The sequence below is a fragment of the Carcharodon carcharias genome, chromosome 21 (genome assembly GCF_017639515.1).
Source record: "Carcharodon carcharias isolate sCarCar2 chromosome 21, sCarCar2.pri, whole genome shotgun sequence".
In the NCBI taxonomy this organism is placed as follows: domain Eukaryota; kingdom Metazoa; phylum Chordata; class Chondrichthyes; order Lamniformes; family Lamnidae; genus Carcharodon; species Carcharodon carcharias.
In genome coordinates this window covers 72,571,734-72,597,331 of record NC_054487.1, presented here as the reverse complement: position 1 = coordinate 72,597,331, position 25,598 = coordinate 72,571,734, and the positions used below count along the sequence as shown (strand labels likewise).

The 25,598-nt window shown below is 43.5% G+C and overlaps 1 long non-coding RNA gene across 1 annotated transcript in view; it reads left to right on the top strand.

The window, feature by feature from the left end:
* LOC121293365 overlaps nt 1-14,020 on the top strand; it is a 35,681-nt gene extending 21,661 nt beyond the window's left edge. Inside the window, exon 2 of the long non-coding RNA XR_005946503.1 lies at nt 13,521-14,020. This is a non-coding gene — a long non-coding RNA (uncharacterized LOC121293365). The remainder of the gene's footprint in view (nt 1-13,520) is intronic.
* The last annotated feature ends 11,578 nt before the right edge of the window (nt 14,021-25,598 follow it).

Below are 25,598 nucleotides of genomic sequence, written 5' to 3'. Positions count from 1 at the left end.
CGCGACGACGTCAGGCGAGCGTCTCGAAATCGTCGTGCAATATTTCAGTCGGGGGACGTGCGCGAGTCGGCAGCGTGCCCGCCAACAATTAAAAGCCATTTTAAGGCCATTAAAGTGGCAATTAAGACAGGTTCCTCACAGTCCGTCCAACTCACTGAATTTTCAGAAGCAAGCCGAAAGGTATCAGGGAGATCTTAGTATCCTGCTGCCATTTTTAGTTCTGATCCCAGCGTTCCGACCAGCCTCAGCTTACTGCCAAATGGTCCCACCCACACTCTCGGTGGAGAATGTCCACCTATCTCATTCTCACACTGTCAGGATTTGGATTTGCTTTAGTCTCTGTTTGCTTCTCACTCAGTGCAAAGGCCCACTAATTTCAAAGCCAGGTAGGATGAGATTTGTTTTCTATTATAGATAACTGCTGGTTATGTTTTTTAATAATCCAAGTTTTTACATACATATGGGCCTGAATTTTTCCCTTGTCGGGCAGCGCACGATCGCCAGGCCCAGGAGCGGACAGGAAACAGACCTCCGGCCGCCATCGGCCCCCAGCCGCATTTTCACACCGGATGGCGAATTAAGATCCACCCAGCGTGAAATGCGTCTCCTGAACGATTGGGAAGGGCCGGGCAGGGGTGGGGGCCTGTTGGGCCAATGGTGACCCAGCGGGCACTTTAAAACCGACAAAGGCAGCTCCCTGAAGGCTGCCAGGAGAGAATCGAGTCAGTCCGGAGACTGGAACAATGGCCTCACTAGCGGCAGGTAACGTCAGCTAGGGAGGGCAGGGCGGGTGGGCACTCAGCCCCCCATTTCTAGGATGGGTGCCTTGTAGTTCTCGTGGAGGAGGTGGGTGTCAGGCAGGACACCCTGGCATCCAGGGATGGCAGGAGGAGGCCACTGTACCAGGCCAAAAAAGCTCAGGAGGAGGCAGTAGCCGAGGTCAGCAGCCACGATGTTGTGAGGCGCACTTGGGTGCAGTGCCGCAAAAGATTCAGCGCCAACAATTAAGAGCCCTATTAAGGCCATTAAAGTTGCAATTAAGATAGATTTTTCGTTGCCCGTCCAACATTACAGTTGGCAGGTGAGTGAATCGGCTAAGCGGCCTTTGCATTTTTGAGGTAACCTCATCCGTGGGTGGGATGAGTTTTCTGACATTAATTAAAAAATAATGTTCTGACATTATTTTTATGATGTTGAGGTGAGTGATTCCTATGCGGGGACATTGTTTTCAGTTTTTCCACATCTTTATCTTGGATTTTAAAATCCTTCAGCACCCTGAGGCAGCCCTGTGCCTCCAGGGAGCTCTCAGTGCTCGCTCCCCCACGCACTTGCATACTTCAGCGCATGTGCTCCTCCCACCAACCTCCCCCCCACCAACCCCAGCCGCGCTGAGCCTTTCAGCACGCGTCTCTTTCAGCACGCATCTGGCCGTTAATTGGCCAGCCAGAGTGAAATCGCGGTCAGGGGTCGATCGCAGGCAGCAGACCGACTGTTTCCAAGCCTGCCCGACGATCTGAAAATCCTGCCCTCTACCTCTCCCTCATCCTTTTAAGGAGCTCCTTAATTAAAACCCCACTTGTTTGACTAAGCTTTTGGTCATCTGTACTAAAATCTCCTCACGTAGCTCAGTGTCACATTATGTTTGATAATGGTGCTGGTGAAACTCATGGGATGTTTTACTACGTTAAAAGTGCCAAGCAAATGCAAAGTGTTGTTGTTGTCGTCCGAATGGCAATCATGGTCAATCCATGAACAGCCAGGAAAGCTCATTAATTTATATATGCACATCAAAAACAAAAGATGACTGTTAACATCCTGCAGGCTGTAACACCATCTCTGACTTTCATTCATTTGCAAACCACTCAAATTTGTTCCTACAAATAATGGCACAAATATGTATCATTAGCACTGTACAGCTGCTCTTTATTCTGTATATAATGGGTTGGTTATACTCTTGAATTGCAATTAAGTTGAAGTCCATTTTCTAAAGTGCCCATCATTGTAACATCAAGCAGCTGTATTGAAATTTACCAATGCAGCTGCAGCTGGGCCTATGGGATTTTTCTTTTACAGGACACACATAGAATCACAGAGTGGTTACAGTGCAGAAGAAGATCATTCAGCCCATCTTGTCTGCACCAGCTCTCTGAATGAACAATTTACCTTCTCCCCGTATTCCTGCACAAACTTCCTTTTCCGATAATATCCCAATTCCCCCTTGAATGCCTCGCTTGAACCGACCTCCACCACACTCTCAGGCTGTGCATTCCAGATCTCACTCGTTGTTTGAAAATAGTCTTTCCTCACATCTCCATTGCTTATTCTGCCAATTACTTTAAATCTGTGCTCTCTTGTTCTTGATTCTTCCAACAATGGGTACAGCTTTTCACTATCTACTCTGCCCAGCACCTCATGACTTGGGAATAGCAAATCTCCTCTCAGCCTTCTCTTTTTCAAAGAAAACAGTCTCAACTTCTCCAATCTATCTACATAACTGAAGTTCCTCATCCCTGGAACCAATCTCATGAACCTTTTCTGCACTCCTCTAGTTCCTTCACCTCCTTCACAAAGCGTGGCACCCAACCTGCCTTTAGATAACTTGTTATCTGGCCAAATTTAATACAAATTGCTTTGCAATGTCCCATGTGGATATCAGCCAAATTGCTCAGCAGTTTAAAATGGAGTTCATTCATCCAAAGCTCAAGGTTGTACTCAGCCTCCTCTTATACAATGAGGTGAGCATAATCTTTGAGTGAGAGTAACCCTCTGTTTGAACATAGAGGTGTTTTAATGTTGAGCATTGCTTTCAATTTTCTAAAGGATCTACTATGCAATTTTCTTTTCAAAGATTTGTGCATAGTTCAATTCCTTAATGGTTTACTGTTCAATGTCAGTTATTTAACATCCCTTATTCAAAATGATTGTTGGGAAAACCTTTATCTTTTTAGTTAAACGATTGTAGTGCAGATGATTAAATGGTATCAGGGTCACTTTTCTGCTTTCCATTTGTGACATCTTGATGCATCTAATGATTTAAGGCTAGAAACACAGTAAGAGTACTGAACAGATTTTTCAAAGCCACAGTTTTCTCTGAATTTTCACCAGCAAACTGAAAGGTATTATGGAGAACTTAGTATCCCGCTGCCATTTTTAGTTCTAAACCTGCCATTCTAACCAGCCTCAGCTTACTGCCAAATGGTCCCACCCACACTCTCGGTGGAGAATGTCCACCTATCTCATTCTCACACTGTCAGAATTAGGATTTGCTTTAGTCCCTGTTTGCTTCTCACTCAGTGCAAAGGCCCATTAATTTCAAAGCCAGGTAGGATGAGATTTGTTTTCTATTATAGATAACTGCTGGTTATGTTTTTTAATAATCCAAGTTCTTACATACATACGGGCCTGAATTTTTCCCTTGTCAGGCAGCGCGCGATCGCCAGGCCCAGGAGCGGACAGGAAACAGACCCCCGGCCGCCATCGGCCCCCAGCCGCATTTTCACACCGGATGGCGAATTAAGGTCTGCCCAGCGTGAAACGTGTCTCTTGAATGGTTGGGAAGGGCCGGGCAGCGGAGGGGAGCCTGTTAGGCACCAGGTCCAATGATGACCCAGCGGGCACTTTAAAACCGGCAAAGTCAGCTCCCTGAAGGCTGCCAGGGGAGAATCGAGTCGGTCTGGAGACTGGAACAATGGCCTCACTAGCGGCAGGTAACATCAGCTGGTGAGGGCAGGGCGGGTGGGCACTCAGCCCCCCATTTCTAGGATGGTTGCCTTGCAGTTCTCGTGGAGGAGTTTGGTGTCAGGCAGGACAACCTGGTACCCAGGGATGGCAGGAGGAGGCCACTGCACCAGACCAAAAAGGCTCGGGGGGAGGTGGTAGCCGAGGTCAGCAGCCACGCTGTTGTGAGGCGCACTTGTGTGCAGTGCCGCAAAAGGTTCAACAACCTGCTGTGCTTGGCAAGGGTGAGTACCATGGTGGCATGGGTCATTGTGTTGAAGTGTTAAAGGCTGACCATCCCCCCATGGAGCTCTGGTGTGTTAGAGTTTGAGTGCCAACTGTCAATGACACCGGAGCTATCCAAGAGGATGAGCCCTGACTGCTTGGCCTTGCGCCTCGAGAGCCATGATTCAGGTATGCCCTACAAGGTGTTCCACAGGTGGGCTTGGCCAGGCTGCAATAGCGCTGCAGGTAGAGAGTGGAATAATCTGTCCTTTCAGGAGAAATGGAGCCATAACACCATCAAGAGGTCAAGGACAGGTGGAGGCCCCCAAACCTCCTAATCATGACAAGGTATGAAATGCATGCATTGGAGCTGGAGAGGCACCACCCACCTTGGTCAGTCGGTTATGGAGAGGCAGGGGTCTCTGACAAAGGTAAGAGTGCAGTGCCCAGAGGTGAGAGTGTCAGATTGTGCAAACATTCTTGTGCAGTCTCATCATTAATGGGGGCCTCAAAACTGGTGTCCCCATTGATCATTGAAAGACAATGGCAGCATGATGCAGATCTCCATTGTCTCATCAGGGTGTCTGTCATGCACAGTGACAGTGTAATTATGACATGATGTTGTTCTCCCTTAGATTCGTCAGCACACACTTGAATGCAGGACCCTGAAGAGCCACCCCTAATGCCAGAGGACCACCAGACTTCAGAGAAACCTACACACCCGCTTTCTGAAACAGGGACCAGTGCAGATGCCAGCACCTCGGTGGGCATTAGATTGTCGTCTAGATTGTCGGTGCACAGTGGTGAGGGCACTTCACACTCGCTTGAGATGCAGGCGGAGGCAGAGAGTGCCCAGGGTGATGTCAGTCGGAGGTCTGCTGGAGACCAGGATGATGCTGAGTGGAAGGCAGATGATGAGCCTCTGGAATCATCCATTAGGCTGCAGGTGCAACGGGGTGTTTGAGAGGATCTGGTGGAGATCCATGAGGGTATGCATACCATGGTCTCTGTTGTGGAGGAGTCCATGTGGGCCATCAGCACTGTGTTGAACTCATGGATGAGCGCACTGCCTCCTCCATTGAGAGAGTGGCAACTCTCATGGAGAGGCAGCTTCAGGGACAGAATCAGGGGCTCCTGGGGTTGCGCTTGCACCTGCAAACCCTCACACAGGCAATGACCTCAGGTGGGAGATGGATGAGGCTCCCAGTATTCCAGCTAGGTACTCATCCATCAATGGCAAGCAGGGAGGTCCAGAGTGACCTCATGTTGGCACATAAGCTGCCTGTTGTCTCTGCGGGCTTCTCTCAGGGCATTCTGGGTGATGGCAGCAGCTCCCCACCCCTCTGCCAGTGACGGTGGCATCTGATGAGGCTGCATTGACTAGGGAGATGCCAGCCATGACACTAGCTGGTCCCTCCCAGGCGGGGCCAGCACAAGCTCCACTGGCCAGAGGATGAGGATGACCACCAAGGGTCATCAAGGCCAACAAGATAGCAAAGTCATCAGACTGCCTCCAATGTCATTACCAGCGAGCCAGGGCTGGGGGGTCACCAAGATGTAGCACTCGTAAACGTAAGTTTAAGGCACCATGAGCACAAGAGAGACTGTTCACGGGTGATCTTCTGTTCTGCCATGTTTTGTTAATACGTTTACTGGTGTGGCCATTGACACCATATATAGTTCTGTTCATTTGTTGTGAGTGTCAAAATGATATAAATTTTGCTTTTGTCTTAATTGGCTGAGTAAGCTTTATACTTTTTTTTGGTGCAGGGTACGCCAGGATCTAATGCTGGACGTGAGTGGCCCTAAATTTTACTGAATGGGCACGGAGTGACTTTGGGTTCCAATGAAAGGGTCGTTTCAGACATTCGGGATGGAGGCAACAGCCCTGGCATGAGGTGGAAGCAGATCTTTTTTCAGCCTAGCTGAAGGAGCTTTGGATCAAGGCATCCCTGATGTCCCTGAAGGAAACAGAAGTTTGCCTCCATTCCCTCAGCTTTCCCCTCACCATGCTCCTCATCTGACTCACTACTGAATTCATCCTCTGTGGCTTGTGGAGCTGGCTCAAGATCCTCTCCCTCCAGTGGGTCCCCCTTTGCCAGTGCCAGATTGTGGAAAGCGCAGCAAGCAACCACTATCAGTGACACCCGTTCTGGGGGATATTGTGGTGTTTCCCCTGACCGGCCCAGGCATCAGAAGCACATCTTCAGAAGACCTATGGTCCTCTCTATCACCACCTTTGTGGAGGCATAACTCCTATTATAACGCTGCTCTGCCTCTGCTCTTGGGTGGCGAAGAGGCATCATAAGCCACCTTTTCAACAGATAGTTCCACCACTATGTTACCGGCCCATCTGCCTCCGATCCTCTCACCCCAGGGCCAGTGACATGAGGCAGTTAGCATGAGATAATTAACCCTGAAGAAGGGTCATACAGATTCGAAATATTAACTCTCTCCACAGGTGCTGTCAGACCTGCTGAGTTTTCCCAGTATTTTCTGTTTCTATTTATTATATATGAGACAATTGTTGATTATTGTGTACACAATTTATGTAATTGAAGATTTTGTTGCAAAGATGCCAAAATATTTTACCCTGAGTGTACCTGTCCCATTAAGGATTCACAATGCGTCAGGGCTCAGAAACTGTAGTATTGGGAAATATCAAGGTAGCCCAATGGCCTTAAATGTTTCATTCCTTCATGCAGGTTAATGTGCCAATCTCAAATTCAAACACTGAGGGGTAAAAAGAAAGTAAAGATAACTGAGGGAAAGTGTCCTGTCTCCATATTTAGCACAGGAACCTATAAATGGCCCAGAGGAAATGACATTCTGATATTCATCTTTACTCCACTATTGCTGTTGTCTATCCCTCTCTCTTCCATACAGATCACATTAATTTAATTCTGCCCAGTATCAGTTTACATATACAGTGCAAAATCAGATCCTGAACTTTTTCAGATGAATGTTATTTTCAGGTCAGTGAGGCAAGGGAGCAAAACACAAACCATACTCCAACATTTCATAGAAACATAGAAACATAGAGCAGCAGTAGGCCATTCAGCCCTTCAAGCCTTCTCCACTATTCATCATGATCATGGCTGAACTCAATAGCCTGCTCCCGCTTTCTCCGCATATCTTTTGATCCCTTTCACCCCAAGAACTATATCTAACTCCTTCTTGAAAACATACAAAATGTTTTGGCCTCAACTACTTTCTGTGGTAGCGAATTCCACAGACTCACCACTCTCTGGGTAAAGAAATTTCTCCTCATCTCAGTCCTAAATGGTCTACCACATATCCTCAGACTGTGACCCCTGGTTCTGGACTCCCCCACCATCGGTAACATCCTTCCTGCATCTACCCTGTCTAGTCCTGTTAGAATTTTATAGGTTTCTATGAGATCCCCCCTCATTCTTCTGAACTCCAGTGAATCTAATCCTAACCAACTCAATCTCTCCTCATATTTCAGTCCCACCATCCCAGGAATCAGTCTGGTAAACCTTCTCTGCACTCGTCTATAGCAGGAACATCCTTAGATAAGGAGACAAAAATTGCACACAGTATTCCAGGTGTGGTCTCACCAAGGCCCTGTATAATTGCAGCAAGGCATCCCTGTTGTTGTACTCGAGTCCTCTCACAATGAAGGTCAACATACCATTTGCCTTCTTTACCACCTGCTGCACCTGCATACTTACCTTCAGCGTCTAGTATACGAGGACACTCAGGTCTCGTTGTACATTCTCCTCTCTCAATTTATAGTCATTCAGATAATAGTCTGCCTTCCTGTTTTTGCTACCAAAGTGGGTAACCTCACATTTATCCACATAATACTGCATCTGCCATGCATTTGCCCACTGACTCAGCTTGTCCAAATCACACTAAAGCATCTCTGCATCCACCTCACAGCTCACCTTCCCACCCAGCTTTGTGTCATCTACAAATTTGGAGATATTACATTTAGTTCCCTCATCTAAATCATTAATATATATTGTGAATAGTTGGGGTCCCAGCACCAATCCCTGTGGTACCCCACTAGTCACTGCCTGCCATTGGAAAAAGCCCCGTTTATTCCTACTCTTTGTTTACTGTCTGCCAACCACTTTTCTATCCATCTCAATACACTACCCCCAATCCCATGCGATTTAATTTTACATGCTAATCGCTTATGTGGGACTTAATCGAAAGCCTTCTGAAAGTCCAAATAAACCACATCCATTGGGTCTCCCTTATCATCTCTACTAGTTACATCCTCGAAAAATTCCAGTTGATTTGTCAAGCATGATTTCCTTTTCGTAAATCCATGCTGACTCTGTCCGATTCTGCTACTGTTTTGCAAGTGCTCAGCTATTAAGTCTTTTATAATGGACTCTAGAATTTTCCCCACTACCGAGGTCAGGCTGACTGGCTTATAATTCCCTGTTTTCTCTCTACCTCCCTTTTTAAATAATGGGGTTATATTAGCTACCCTCCAATTTGTAGTAACTGTTCCAGAGTCAATAGAATCTTGGAAGATGATCACCAATGCATCCACTATTTCTAGGGCCACTCCCTTAAGTACTCTGGGATGTAGATTATCAGGCCCTGGGGATTTATCGGCCTTCAATCCCATCAATTTCTCCAATACCATTTCCCTACTAATACCGATTTCTTTCAGTTCCTCCCTCTCACTAAACCCTATGTTCCCCAACATTTCTGGTATGTTATTTGTGTCCTCCTTTGTGAAGACAGAACCAAAGTATGTATTTAGTTGGTCAGCCATTTCTTTGTTCCCCATTATAAACTCCTCTGTTTCTGACTGTAAGGGACCTACATCTGTCTTCTCCAATCTTTTTCTCTTCACATACCTATAGAAACTTTTACAGTCAGTTTTTAATGTTCCCCTTCTTAATCACTAGCTTGGTCCTTCTTTGCTGAGTTCTAAACTGCTCCCAATCCTCAGGTCTGTTCTTTTTTTGCCAATTTGTATGCCTCTTCGTTGGATCTAATACTGTCTCTAATTTCCCTTATGAGCCATGGTTTGGCCACCTTTCCTGTTTTACTTTTGCGCCAGACAGGAATAAACAATTGTTGCAGTTCACCCATGCGCTATCTGAATGTTTGCCATTGCCTATCCGCCATCATTTCTTTAAGTAACGTTTCCCAATCCATCATAAGACCATAAGACATAGGAGCAGAAATTAGGCCTTTTGCCCCATCAAGTCTGCTCTACTATTCAATCTTGGCTGATTAGTTTCTCAACCCCATTTTCCCACCTTCCCCCTGTAACCTTTAATCCCCTTACCAATCAAGAACTTATCTATCTCGGTCTTAAATACAGTCAATGACCTGGCCTCCACAGCCTTCTGTTGCAATGAATTCCATAGATTCACCACTCTCTGGCTAAAGAAGTTTCTCCTCATCTCTGTTCTAAAAGGTCTTCCCTTTACTCTGAGGCTGTGCCCTTGGGTCCTAGTCTCTCCTACTAATGGAAACATCCTCCCCAAGTCCACTCTATCCAGGCCTTTCAGTATTCTGTAAATTTCAATTAGATCCCCCCCTCATTCTTCTAAACTCCATCGAGTATAGACCCAGAGTCCTCAAATGTTCCTCATATGTTAAGCCTTTCATTCCTGGGATCATTCTCGTGAACCTCCTCTGGATCCTCTCCAGGGCCAGAACATCCTTCCTGAGATACGGGGCCCAAAATTGCTCACAATATTCTAAATGTGGTCTGACCAGAGCCTTATAAAGCCTCAGCAGCACATCCCTGCTTTTGTATTCTAGTCCTCTCGAAATAAATGCCAACATTGCATTTGCCTTCCTAACTACCGACTCAACCTGCAAGTTAATGTTAAGAGATTCCTGGACCAGGACTCCCAAGTCCCTTTGCACTCCAGATTTCTGAATTCTCTCCCCATTTAGAAAATAGTCTATGCCTCCAGTCTTCCTACCAAAGTGCATGACCACACACCTGCCCACATTGTATTCCATCTGCATTTCTTTGCCCATTCTCCTAACCTGTCCAAATCCTTCTGCGGACTTCCTGCCTCCTCAATACTACCTGTCCCTCCACCTATCTTTGTATCATCTGCAAACTTAGCCAGGATGCCCTCAGTTCCTTCATCTAGATCATTAATGTATAAAGTGAAAAGTTTTGGTCCCAACACTGACCCCTGCAGACCTCCACTAGTCAGCGGCCGCCATCCTGAGAAGGACCCCCTTATCCCCACTCTCTGCCTCCTGCCAGACAGCCAATCTTCTATCCATGCTAGTACCTTGCCTCTAACACCATGGGCTCTTATCTTACTGAGCAGCCTCCTGTGCGGCACCTTGTCAAAGGCCTTCTGGAAGTCCAAGTAGATAACATCCATTGGCTCTCCTTTGTCTAACCTCCTCAAACAATTCTAACAGATTTGTCAGGCATGACCTCACCTTGATGAAACCATGCTGACTTTGTACAATTTTACCATGCACTTCCAAGTATTCTGAAATCTCATCCTTAATAATGGACTCTAAAATCTTACCAACGACCGAGATCAGGCTAATCGGCCTGTAATTTCCCATCTTTTGCTTCACTCCCTTCTTAAACTGGGGGGTTACATTAGCGATTTTCCAGTCCTCTGGGACCCTGCCTGACTCCAGTGATTTCTGAAAGATCACCACTAATGCCTCCACTATCTCTTCAGCTATCTCCTTCAGAACTCTGGGGTATAATCCATCTGGTCCAGGTGATTTATCCACCTTCAAACCATTCAGTTTTCCTAGCACCTTCTCCTTGGTAATGGCCACCATACTCACCACTGCCCCCCGACTCTCTTGAACTTTGGGGATGTTACTCATGCCTTCCACCGTGAAAACTGATGCAAAGTATCTATTCAGTTCCTCCGCCATTTCTTTGTTCCCCACTACTACTTCTCCAGCGTCATTTTCCAATGGCTCAATGCCCACTTTTGCCTCTCTCTTACCCTTTATATATCTAAAAAACTCTTGCAATCTTCTTTTATATTACTGGCTAGTTTACCCTCATATTTAATCTTCTCCCTCCTTATTTCTTTTTTAATTGTCCTCTGTTGGTCTTTGTAGGCTTCCCAATCTCCTGGCTCTTTGGCACATTGTATGCTTTCTCTTTAGTTTTTATGCTGTCCCTGACTTCTCTTGTCAGTCATGGTTGCCTCATCCTCCCTTTAGTATGCTTCTTCTTCCTTGGGATGAATTTTTGCTGTGTCTCCCAAATTACTCCCAGAAACTCCTGCCATTGCTGTTCCACTGTCTTTCCTGCTAGGCTCATCTCCCAGTCAATTCTGGCCAGCTCCTCCCTCATGCCTCTGTAGTACTGTAATACTGTTACATTTGATTCCAGCTTTTTCCTCTCAAATTGGAAGGTAAATTCTATCATATTATGGTCACTTCCTCCTAAGGGTTCCTTCACCTTAAGCTCCCTTATCAAATCTGCCTCATTACACATCACTAAATCTAGAATTGCCTGTTCCCTAGTGGCTCCACCACAAGCTGCTCCAAAAAGCCATCTCGTAGACATTCCACAAATTCCTTTTCTTGGGATCCACTACCAACCTGATTTTCCCAGTCTACCTGCATATTGAAATCCTCCATGATCACTGTAACCTTGCCTTTCTGACACACCTTTCCTATCTCCTGGTATATCTTGTGCCCCACATCCTGACTATTGTTCGGCAGCCTGTACATAACGCCAATTATGGTTTTTTTACCTTTGCGGTTCCTCAACTCTACCCACACATTTTCTACATCATCTGACCCTATGTCATTTTTTGCTATCGATTTAATTTCATTTCTTACTAACAAAGCAACCCCACCCCCTCTGCCAACCTACTTATCTTTTCGATAGGATGTATATCCTTGGATATTTAGCTCCCAGTCCTGATCCCCTTGCAGCCACGTCTCCGTGATGCCCACCACATCATACCTGCCAATTTCAATCTGCGCCACAAGCTCATTTACATTATTTCGTATACTGTGTGCATTCAGATACAACACTTTCAGTCCTGTATTTCCCGTCCCCTTTCTCATTGTCATCCCTCTATCTGATGTGCTTGAAGTTAGATTCCTAGCCCTTTCCAAACACTCTGTCCTATTTTGTGTTCTGGGGACTTTAATAGCCTCTCCTGGGCTCTCCTTTCTTTTCAGTTCTTTCATAATTTTCCACGAAGTTGAATCCACCCCCCCGACATGCTAACCTGCTGCTTTGTTTCCCATTAGTCATACTTCTTGGAGTTTTACCCTTCCCTCTCCTCCCCCCCACTTTCTAGTTTAAAGTCCTGTTGACCACCCTATTTACCCTTTTCGCTAGAACATTGGTCCCAGATCGGTTCAGGTGGAGACCGTCCCAACGGTACAGCCCCCTCCTGTTCCAATACTGATGCCAGTGCCCCACGAAATGTAACCCCTCTTTCCTGCACCACTCCTTTAGCCACATGTTTACTTCCCTTATTCTCGCATCCCTATGCCAATTTGCACGTAGCTCGGGTAGTAATCTGGAGATTATAACCCTTGAGGACCTGTTCTTTAATTTAGTTCCTTGTTCCTGATAATCCCCAAACAGGTCGTCTTTCCTAGTCTTAACTATGTTATTCGTCCCGACGTGGACCACAACAACTGGATCCTCCCCTTCCCTCTCCAATATCCTTTCAAGCCGGTCAGAGATGTCCCTCACCCTGGCACCGGGCAAGCAACATACCATGCGGGACTCTCGATCCTGCTTACAAAGGATCAATTCCCCTAATTATAGAATCCCCTACAACTACCACTTGTCTTTTTGCTCCCCCATCTTGAATGGCCTCCTGTGCCACGGTGCTGTGGTCAGCTGGCTCACCCTCCCTACAGTCCTCTTCCTCATCCACACAGGGAGCAAGTACCTCGTACCTGTTGGACAGGTCAAGAGCTGAGGCTCCTCTGTTCCTGAACACAGGATCACTCTACCTGCCTCATTTGCAGTCAAACCCTGCTGACCCTGACCACTGTCCGAACTTGAGGTACTTAATGTGACCACCTCCTGAAACAAAGCATCCAGGTAACTCTCCCGCTCCCAGATGTGCCGCAGTGTCCGGAGCTCGGACTCCAGCTCATCAATTCTGAGCCGGAGTTCCTCCAGCAACCAACACTTACTGCAGATGTGGTCACTGCAGCTCACAATGGGATCTGCCAGCTCCCACATCATACAGCTACAGCACATCACCTGCCCAGCCATCTCAACTTAGATAGTTAATTTATTAATTAGCTTTGCAGTGTTTTTTTTTCAAATTTGGTGCAGATTTCCTACCAACTAATCAGGTCACAGCTTTCCTGTGATGTCACTTTTTCAGTTTTGGCTTCAGTTACTCTGTGCCCGAGGTCACCGCTCCGGTGCTTCTCCCTCCGAGTCTGCTCCCTGTGGACACGGCCGCGAATCCCCGAGGTAAGCTAGATTGATACTCACCACTGCGGTACTCCTCCCTCCGAGTCTGCTCCCAGGATTTACTCACCAATCAGCTGCTTTTTCTTTAAAATCCACTTTTAGAAGATTGTCCCTCGCAGGTCTGGTGCACTCATGAAGGCACTACCTCTTCCTCTCTTTCTTTTTTTAGGTTTGAGGAGGAGGACGGGATGGAAACACTATAGCAGCGTAACGTTTGGGGCTATTCCGTTCTTTGACAGTGGGTCCTCCTCGATTCCCTCCTGAGTCGCGGTGACTGCGGTGGCTTCTCCCAGAATGCTTCAGTCACTTCTCACCAGCGTCCTCTGTTGGATGCTCTTCCTCCTGTTGAGTGCAAGATCCTTCTCCTCCTGAGTCGCAGTGGCTGCGGTGACTCCTCCCAGGATGCTTCAGTCATTTCTCACCAAAGCCCTCTGTTGGATCATAGCTAATTCGCACCTCATACCATCTTAGTTTCCTTTATAAAGATTCAGGACCCTAGCCTCAGAATCAACTACGTCACTCTCCATCTTGATGAAGAATTCTTTCATTTTATGGTTGTTATCTCCAAGGGGCCTCGCCCAACTAGATTACCAATTATTCCTTTCTCATTATACAATAATGTAAATTTAAATAAATTTGACTGTATCATTTACTGCAGTTCCAGTTAAACTGTCTGATGTTTGTATTCTTTTAAATAATGAAATCAGTTTAAATTGGGGTGCGCCCTACATATAATTTCAATCTTTTTTTTCAAATCGAAACAAATGCATATCTCTTTTTTCTCTCTCGGGAATGCAGGTAAGCAGTCACTTACTGCACTTTTTTTAAGGGCACTAAAATAGTTTCATGTAGACCACACCTGGAGGGCATTATTGAATCAGTGGACTTTACAACAATCCAACAGTTTTCACATAAACCCACATCGGCATCTTCCATCTGCATAAAATGATGGATGCGCAGCAAATCAAACTGAGATGGGATAACTTCATATAGTGCACTGTAGTGCAGGTTCTACCACAATGGTTGGAGGAAGTTTGGTAGTGTAGTGGTAATGTCTAAAGTTCTGGGGATACGTGTTCAAATCCCACCATGGTAGCTATTATAGTAACATTAACATTCAAGTAATAAATCTGGAATATAAAGCTGGTCTCAGCAATAGTGACCATGAAACAATCATCGATTGTTGTAAAAACTCATCTGGTTCATTAAATCCTTTAGGGAAGGAAATGTGCCATCCTTACCTGGTTTGGCCTACATGTAACTCCAGACCCATTATAAGGTCTTCTTCTTATCGTGTCCACGGACAGTCTATACCTGGCCCAGCCAGAACTGGACACATTTTTGTGCCTTGTTGAATTCGGCAAGATCTGCAACAGTGCAAGGTTCCTCTAGTGATAGGCATTGCAGGAGATGCTGCATAGTCTGTGGCTCAGTTCCACATTCACAAGTTGTTGGGCTGGTTGTATATCCCCATTTGCTTAGGTGAGACTTCACTCTGAAATGGCCCAGCAAGCCACTCAGTTCATTGGGAATGTACAAAAAATGTTGGCCTCACCAGAGACACGCATATCCCCATGAAGTGGTTATTAGGTATCATTGTGGGTTGATTTTTGGCATTGGCACCTGTTGCCAAGTGGCTGATCATCATGCTGGCCAGCTGATGATGTCATTTCCCTCTGTCATTGGCTAGTGTCTGCCAGGTGCAAAAATCAATGCTTAGGGCCTTCATGTCACACTTGCAAGCCCCCTTGAAGCAGAGCTTTGGACATTCTTCTGACTCCAGCTACCTTGCCATTCAGAAAATCCTTGGATATACATCCGTCTTCCAACCTGTGAATGTGCCTGAGCCAGCAAAGTCACCTCTGCATGGTGAGTGCCAACCTACTTGAGAAATTTGCCTTTGAGAGGACAGCTGCATTTGTGATTTTGTCCTTCCATGACAAACTTGCCAACCCTGTTATATTCTGCTTCACAATTTATCTGGGAAAGTAATTCAGGCCACATGAGTTGTTAGTCTAGTGCTATAATCAGTGCACTACTGTATCGCAGTGCACTTTCGTTATCAGCCACATACATAGCTAATTGTGGTTATCTTAGTCCAAAAATATATAAAACAGAAGTCAGTATCTCATGCCCTTTCAGCTGGGCAAGAGCACAAGATAATTCACTTATTTACCCCAGATGTTATACTAACCATTTGTCTATTCTATTGACTAACTTCCTTGGTTTGCCAATAAAAGTATTTCACTATAGCAACTAAACAAAACTGTTCTAATCATCTTTAGCAACCAATAACGTTCCAGATTTTCCATAGGCAAAAGTCAGAAAATCAATAAACCTCCTTACAAAAAAGCAAAAGTTCAGACATTGTAAATTGATGGTTTTTTTTAGAAAGTTAACATTTAAACTCAATTGGAACCTAACCAAATCTTTCCTTTTGCTTTACACAGCATTTTGCACAAACTTGCAAATATGCATCTTGAAAATCTGCTAATAGTCACATGAACAAAATAAAATCCCCCACTGTGCTGCTGTTATGTACCTACAAAAGTTCTAGGCCAATAGATACTTTAGACAATGGTTTTAATCACTGATCAGAGGTTATATCATAACTAACCAACATTGAACAGAGCTCTTAAAATAAGGGACAATTGACCCATTTCTCTTGAGTTTGCTTATGTGAAATACCACAAGTGTGGTGTTATAGGGGAGGTGAGGTGCTGTGGCATTATTGCTGGACTAGTAATCCTGAGACCCGAAAAATGCTCTGGGGACGTGGGTGCGAATCCCACTGTGGCAGGTGGTGAGATTTGAATTCAATAAAAATCTGGAATTAAAAGACTAATGGTGACAATGAAACCATTGCTGATTGTTGTAAAAACCTATCTAAAAATTGTAAAAACCTTTAGGGAAGGAAATCTGCTGTCGTTACCTGGTCTGGCCTACATGTGACTCCAGTTTCACAGCAATTTTGGTTGACTCTGAAATGGCCTAGTAAGCCACCCAATTGTCACTAGCACCTTCTCAAGGGCAACTAGGGATGGGCAATAAATGCTGGCGAAGCCCACATCCTGTGAATGCATTTTTAAAAAGTAGTTTCTTCGATGTTATCTAAATAATTATCTATAGCTCTTTATTCTTTGAAACAATCAATTCCATTCCGATGTAAAACAAATCAATGAATTTACAGAATAGCTCAGATGTACAATGAAAGCCTACATTATTTAGCAGCAATCAATGTGTCACGCAACATGAACACATAATTATTGTACAGGAAAGCGATAGCAAGGAGTCAGGCATATTGACATATTGGGAAAATTAAGGAAAAATGTCAAAACATATACAGATAAAAAGCATGTAAACCATGCAGATCAATTTATGATCATTATCTCAAAATGTACTTTTTGACAGACTCATTGTAAACTCTAACGCCCCACACACTACTTCCTATAACATGAAGTAAATCATTACCTCCTCACTTCACTAAGTTTTCAAATTGCTTTTTAAATGTCATAAATATGATAACATCTATTACAGTTAACTAACCTCAGTTTAATAAAAGCTTGACTCTGCATGCATTTCAGATACTAAGATTAACTTAGTAGCTTGTTAGAAAATTGTAAGCACACTAGGGTATACATGTGGCATCATCACAAAACAGAATTACCTGGAAAAACTCAGCAGGTCTGGCAGCATCGGCGGAGAAGAAAAGAGTTGACGTTTCGAGTCCTCATGACCCTTCAACAGAACAGATGATGTGGCATCATCGCTGGAAAGTTCAACATTTTAGAGTCTTTCATTTGTCCATTTGATCTTTACTTTGCCTTTTCTTACCAGGTGGTGTACTCAGGGGTGCTGATTAGTTGGCCTACTGCTTCCTTAAATGCATAGTCAAAGCTTGCTTATCATTCCTGCTTCCCACCACTATCACTGTCATTTCAGTTCAGTCAACTATACTCTCCTAACCATCACGCTATTCAATAATGTCCAGTGTGTATCACCCAAAGTCTTTCACTTTATTTTGTATCCCACATAGTCTTTATTATTCAAATTTCCAAAATTCTCTGAGCAGCTAAACCAATGCACATCAAATAATTGATTCCCAAAATATCCAAAATAAATAAAGTACAGTACAAATGCTTTCACTGGAGGCATTCCTGAATGTTTGAATACTCAGCTAAGCCTCTAAAAGTTCTTGCTCAGTATCATGTACCACCACTGTTCTCAGACTACATACAAGGGCAGAAAGCATAGATAAGTGCACAAGTTATCTATTCACACCTTACCTTGACTGCCACCCTATGGCTCTGTCAGTAAACACAGCACATGGTGTGGCATTACTCCATCCAGGATGTATTTCTTTTCCAGCCAGACATCTGACATGCACAGAGACCAATCATCATTTACAATTCATCCTTGGGATATGACACCAACAGCACTTATCTGCTCCTTAGTGGTCCAACGTTAAGCGTCAATCATCTAGTATGGGACTAGTCATATCTAGGTCAGACCAAGCAAGGATGATATACTCCCTTCATGAAAGTCGTTAGTGAGCTGCTTGAATTTTTACAACACTTTGGTAACCTTCTTTCTTATTCTTATTGGTGCCGGCCCATAAATTACCAGATTTATTAAATTTAATTTCACAATTTATCATGATGCATTTTGAAATCTCTAGCCTACTATAACCATGAGAGATTTTAAACCGAATTACTAAGAATGCACTTAAGTAAAGTTTCCATTCCCTGATAAGGAATGTACACACTCTCCATTGGGACACATTCCACTTACCTAAGTTCAGTGAAGTTAGGAACAGATTGGCAATAGCCAGAGCTTAGTGATTCCCAAATGCTCACAGGGTTACTCATGGAGATTGAGAAATTAAAACTACAAAGCCTACCAGCAAAGAGAACAAACGACTTCTCTTCCATTCATCCAGCAAAGACAACACTACCCATTAGGGTACTGACTAACAAGGTTATTTGGTACAATGAAGGAAGAATCAAAGTCCCAATAATAAATCCACCTCTGCAACCTCCATTAATGAGCTCTGAAGCTAGGTTTATTATGATCGCCCTATAGTACAGTAGAGCTACCTGACTTACCATGCCCACCACAGGGAGTAATTCTAACTGCCCATCTTAAGCTTTGCAAATTGAAGCCAGGTAAACCCCAAAAAGACCCAATTGGTCAGTACAGACCAATAAAACCCCAGATTTGATCCCTGGGCTATGCTTATTGAGTTCATTTTAGCCAGGGGAGCTACAATTTACTTTGATATTGCTCAATGAAAAAGGTGAAAAATTGTCCAGATCGCTATACTGTGATCCCTGCAGCAAGTATGCACATGATTGCCAGTTGAAGACAAGATTAAAAACTCAGCTATAATGGCCCCTGTGATTGAAAACTCCATTGAAACTTACTCCCACATGAAGAATTGTCATTCGTGTGAGATTCCAAAGGACTGCTACCTGCTGTAGAAATGTGCTCACATGGGATAGAAAAAAGGGGAAAAAAACTTGAAGGGCAAAGAAAAGTGCCTAACTTGGACATATCTTTTCAAAACTGATGCATGACCCTTTTCTTCGGTTGGTGAATAGTTAAAACTCAGATTTAATACATGTTATTCAAAAAACCCATTACATATGGACCACTGTACCTTCTGACAAGGCAAGGAATATTATTAGCACTTTTCATTTCCTTAGGTTATTAGTTTCATTAGATAAAGGATACAGACTGTTAACAAAGTGCGAAGGAATCTGATCAGCTATGCTGATAGTTTGATGTATTATGAAATTTAAATATAGAATTCAACTTGACCTGTTCAAGCTTTAAATCAGCTGGTACTCATACAGCTGTCACGTTTTTTAAGATCATATTTAAGAATAATTAGTTTTCTGATTTTTATTAGTAGCAATCTAGAATATACCCTCACAGTAGTTAACATAATTGCTTCTATCACAACTAATACATCAAAATGATGTTTTGCACAGTCACATAGCTCTTCCCATAAGGAAGTTGTCCAAAGCTTGACCTATTTCAAGTAGTTTGGTAATCTACTGGAAGTGGACAAATCTAGAATGAGCATAAATAGGCTAATACTGCTCCACTCTTCATCCTCTCCCCAATCAAAACCTTTATAAGTTTTATAAATTGAGTCCTTTGAAAGTATAAAACAATTTCCATAAGAACATAAGAAATAGAAGGCCCCTCAACCCTCCGCTGTTCAATAAGATCATGGCTGATCTACTACCTCAAATCCATATCCCCATATCCTTTGATAAATTTTTGGACACTAAATGAATTAATCTCATGCTTGAACAAACTCATTAACTGAGAATCCACAGCCATCTGCTCTTTGGAGATTGCAAAGCTCTGAGGTGCCAATTCTTGCCAATCCTCTCCACATCCATCCTGTCAAGACCCCTCAGGATCTTATTTGTTTCAATCAAGTCACCTCTTAGCCTCCCAAATTCCAGTGGCCACAAGCCTAGTCTATCCACCCTTTCCTCACAAGAAAGCCCAACCATTCCAGGTATTAGTCTGGTAAACTTTCTCTGAACTGCTTCCAATGCATTTACATCCTTCCTTATATAAGGTGACCAATACTGTGCACAGTACTCCAATTGTGGTCTCACTAGTGCCCTGTACAACTGAAGCATAACCTTCCTACTTTTGTATCAATTCCCCTCACAATAAATTACAACATTTTATGAGCTTTTCTAATTATTTGCCCTGGACTGAGACACCTGCCTTTATCTTGTGCAGAAAGGTTTCACACCTGAGTGACAAGAACAAGGAACCTTAGGAGGGAAACATTCTTGGGAGTTTATTTAATTATTTAATACTAGCCTTTTGTGATTCATGCACTAGGACACCCAGATCTCTCTGCATCTCAGAGCTCTGCAATCTCTCACCATTTAGATAATATGTTTCTCTTTTATTCTTCCTGCCAAAATGGACAATTTCACATCTTCCCACGTTATACTCCATTTGCCAGATTTTTGCCGACTCACTGAACCTATCTATATCTTTTTGTAGCCTCCTTATGTCCTCTTTACAACTTACTTTCCTATCTATCTTTGTGTCATCAGCAAATTTGGCAACCATCCCTTCAATCCCTTCATCCAAGTCATTTATATAAATTATAAACAGTTGAGGTCCCAGCACTGATCCATGTGGCACACCACTCATTACATCTTGCCAATATAAAGAAGACCCATTTATGCCCACTCTGTTTCCTGTTAGCCAGCCAATCTTCTATTCATGCCAATATGTTACCCGCTATACCATGAGCTTTTATTATTCACAATAACCTTTGATATGGCACTTTATCAAATGCCTTCTGAAAATCTGAGTACAGTACATCCACCAGTTCCCCTTTATCTACAGCACATGTAACTTTCTCGAAGAACTGCAATAAGTTGGTTAAACACGATTTCCTTTTCACAAAACCATGTTGACCCTGCCTGATGACCTTGAGTTTATCCAAGTGCCTGCTTTTACTTCTTTAATAATAGCTTCTAACATTTTCCCTATGACAGAAGTTATGCTAACTGGCCTGTATTTTCCTGCTTTCTGTCTCCCTCCCTTTTTGAATAATGGAGTTACATTTGCTATCTTACAATCCATTGGGACCTTCCCCGAAACTAGGGAGTTTGGGAAAATTAAAACCAATGTATCAACTATCTCACTAGACACTTCTTTTAAGACCCTAGGATGAAGTCCATCAGGACCTGGGCACTTGTTAGATCATGATTCTAACGATTTACTCAGTAAAACTTCTCTGGTTACCGTAATTTTTCTAGCTTCTTCTCTCACTTCCATTTCCTGGTTTATAGCTGCATTTGGGATGTTACTCTATAGTGCATCCCCTATACTGATAACTGATGCAAAATACCTGTTCAATTCACCTGCCATCTCCTTGTTTTCCATTATCAATTGTCCAGGCTCACTTTCTATAGGACCAACGCTCACTTTGTTAATTCTTTTCTTTTTTAAATATTTAGAAAAACTCTTACTATCTGTTTTTATATTTTTGGATAGCTTTCTCTCATACTCTAATTTTTCCCTTTTTATGAGTCTTTTAGTTACTCTTTGCTGTTCCTTATATTCTGTCCAATCTTCTGACCTGCCACCTGTCTTTGCACAATTATATGCTTTTCCTTTAAGTTTGATACTATCTTTAACCTTTCTGTTTAACCATGATTGGTGTGTCTGTTCCTTGGACGTTTTCTTACTCGTTGGAATGTATCTATTCTGTGCATTCTGATATATCCCCTTAATTGTTTGCCATTGCATCTCTATTGACCTATCCCTTAACCTAATTTGCCAATTCACTTTAGCCAGCTCAGCTTTCATGTCCTCATAATTGCCTTTATTTAAGTTTAAAACCATAGGGCAGAATTTTATGCTGATAGGGTGGGTGCGTGCCCAACCCGATCGGATGTGAAATCGCGTGAGATGACATCATGCCATACTTGCACGATATTTTGACCAGAGCGCACGCGAAAAAATCGGAAGTGCACCCACCGACAATTAAGTGGGCAATTAAGCCCATTAACAGAGCAATTGACTCCAATTTTTCATGGCCCATCCAACCTAATGGTTGGCGGACGGGCGAAACAGCCAGACAGCCTTTACATTTTTTCATGAAATCCCATCCAAAGGCAGGATGAGGTCTCCATTATGAAATAAAATAAAAATAAAAATAAAAAGCTGTGGGCAGAATTTTTATTATCTATATTTTCAGATGCCCGAGTCTGATGCTTGGAGGTTTTTTTTGAAACCTTATTTGATGGTTTTCAGGTCTGCAGCTCCATGAGGCAGCTCTCTGCCTTCAGGGAGCTTTCTCTCAGCACTCGCCCAGGCCTACGTTGATGTCATCGCCCGCCCTCTTCCTGCCCCCATCCCTGCAGCGCTGAGCTTTTCAGCATGTGTTTCACCCCAGCTGGCTGTTAATTGGCCAGCCAACGTGAAATCGCAGTCGGGGGCCGATCGCAGTTGATGGTCCATTTCCCAGCCTATCCCAGGCCCGCTGATTGCGCCTGCCCCCCAAGCTAAAATTTCAGGCCATAGTCTCGGACCCACTCTTCTCTCCCCCAGACTGAATGTAAAATTCAATCATATTGTGGGTGCTGCTGCCTAGGGGTGTCTTCATTATGAGATCATTAATTACTCCCATCTCATTGCACGATACCGAGTCTAGTATAGCCTGCTCTCTGGTTGGCTCTACAACATGCTGTTCCAAGGAGCTATCCTGAAAACATTCAATGTACTCCTTATCTAGGCTATCTTCGCCCATCTGACTTTTCCAGTCTATATGTAAATTAAAAACTCCTATGACTTGCTGACAAGCTCCAAACCTTTCTTCCTTTATGCTCAACCCTACTATGTGATTAATGTTAGGGGCCTGTACACACACCAACTCCCACAAGTGACTTCTTGCCTTTACCATTTCTCATCTCTACCCAAACCGTTTGCACATCAGGGTTTCCTGAACTTAGGCCGTTCCTTTCTATTGCGCTAATGCCATCATTAATTAACAGAGCCAACCCTCCACCTTTTCCTCGCTTCCCGTCCTCCCTAAATATCCTGTATCCTTCAATATTCAGATCCCAATCCATGTCCTCTTGCTGCCTTGTCCCCATCATGGCTATCAAATCATTATTATTTATTTCTATGTGCTCTCTCAGTTCATCTGTTTTATTTCAAATGCCATGTGCATTCAGGTACAGATCTTTTAGTTTTATTCTTTTATTCTTTTTATAACCCCTAGTTTCATCTGTTGATTTACTGTTGGATTTGTACTCTCTATCCCTTCCTGTCACTGTTTGTTTTTCATTTCCCATAATAATACCTTTTTTCTTTTTGCCTTGTCTCTGCTCTTTGATTTGCCACATCTTCCCAAATTTGATCCCTTGCCTCCACTATTTAGTTTAAAATCCTCTCTACTTCCCTAGTTATGCAGCTCACAAGAACGCCAGTCCCAGCATAGTTCAGCTGTAGACCATCCCAACGATATAGATCCCAGTTTCCCCAGTACTGGTGCCAGTACTCCACAAACCGGAACCCACTTCTCCCACACCAGTCTTTCAGCCACACATTAATCTTTTTAATCTGATTTGTCCTATGCCACTTTGCACGTGGCTCAAGTAATAATCCAGAGATTATGACCTTTGAGGTTCTGCTTCTTAATTTGCTGCCCAAGTCCTCATACTGACTCTGCAGAATCTCCTTCTTTGTCCTGTCTATGTTGTTAGTACCTACATGGACCATGACGACTGGGTCCTCCCCCTCCCACTGCAAAGTTCCTCTCCAGCCCCGAGCAGATGTCCCAAACCCTGGCACCTAGCAGGCAACACAGCCTTCTGGACTCATGCTCTTTGCTACAGAGAATGGTGTCAGTCCCTCTGACTATACCATCCCCTACTACCACTACATTCCTCCCCCCCCCCCCTCCCGCCCACTTGAATGGCTTTCTGTGCCTTGTTACCATGGCCAGTTGGCTCATCCACCCTGAAGCCCCCACTTTCATCCAAAAAAGCTGAAAAACCTTCAAACCTGTAGGACAATTGCAAGGGCCAAGGCTCCTGCACTCCTGTCCTCTGAGTCCCTCTACCTGCCTCATTCACAGTCACACTCTCCTGTCCCTGACCACTGACCAAATCAGAAATCCCTGTCCTAAGGGGCATGACTGCCTCCTGATACAAAGAATCCAGATACCTTTCCCCTTCCCTAATGCATTGTAGTGTCTGTAGTTCAGACTGCAGCTCATAAACTGAGCCAAAGCTGCTCAAACTTCAAATATTTACTGCAGACCTGTTTGCCCTGGATCAAACTGGCATCCAGGAGCTCCCACATGCTGTAGCTGTGACACATCACCTGTCCTAACATCCTTAATGTGTTCTAATTAACTATTTAATTATTTTATTCAATTATATCTTTTACTTTTGTTTTTGTATATTTTATTAACCTTACCACAAGTTGCTAGACTATTTTGAACCTTAGGAATAGACTAGACATTAGTCATTTACTAGATACTCGCCAAATAACTAGCTTCTTCTCCTGTAGCAGAGTATGACCACTTGCTGAAGGCTGAGAAAGTTAGAAAGCAGAAAGCAAAAGAGCACCTCTTTCCCTTTCTTCCCTAACTCCCTTAATTACTCAACTCCCAACACTCCATTCTAAGTCACATTTCTTTCAGTAAACCTTACCAAAAGCACCCCTATCCCCACCTCTGCAGTTGATTTTCCACTTTGAACTAAATTCCCAAATATACTCACTCGGTCTCTGTCTCACTCAGACTAAAGTCCCCGCTCACTGATTATGCGCCTCTTACTGATCGTGCACTTAAAAAGTTCCTTTCTTATATATATCTGTGATGACTCACTCTCTAGCCTAGCTTCCTGGCTACAGTTATCTGAACCTAATTTAGGCCAAATTCAGGCAAAAGGGCTTTCAGGTGATCAATAGTTAACTGCCACTAAGACAGTTGCCTGTTTAATTAGACTACTTAACGTAAAGGCTGTTAATTCTGGGTTGTTAGTTCGAGGTCAGAATCTGACTCTTACTCAAAAACTGAAGAAGATTTACCAGCTGAATTCCGACTTTGAACCAAATTCCCAAATATACTCACTTGGTCTCTGTCTCAATTAGGCCGAAGCCTCCCCTCATTGATCATGCACTTCTTACTAAAGATAAAGGTGCATAATTTGACTGCTAAAAAGGTCTTCGACAAATTATCTGCTGCCATCATTCCATTAGGTAGGAAAATCTCCATCGCAGAGCAGTTAGACTTAATAGGCTTCATTAACGAACTAGGGCATAGATTGAGGCAACATAGGACTGATGTGAAAAAAATACAATATTTCCTTTCCACTAGATCTTTTGCCATCAATAAAATACATGGTGTTATTCACGCATAATTCACACATAATTTTTATTACATGGTTTTCTGTGAAATAAGTGTAATTAGAGAGCACACACTTTGGCACAGTTTTAGCTTCTTAGAAATCTGAGATCTGCCTATAGATATGTCTTAGCTTACATACATGTTATTAATAATAAGAACACTATGTTAAGTTACTTCTGTTCTTCCATACAGCTATAAAATGCACTCTAACCTCAAACAACAAACAAAACAAGCAAAATTAAAGATAAGGAGACTATACACCTTAACATATCTTATTTTGCTATTAAGCTTATATGAAGTAAACTACACTAAGCACCACAGTTAATAACATTA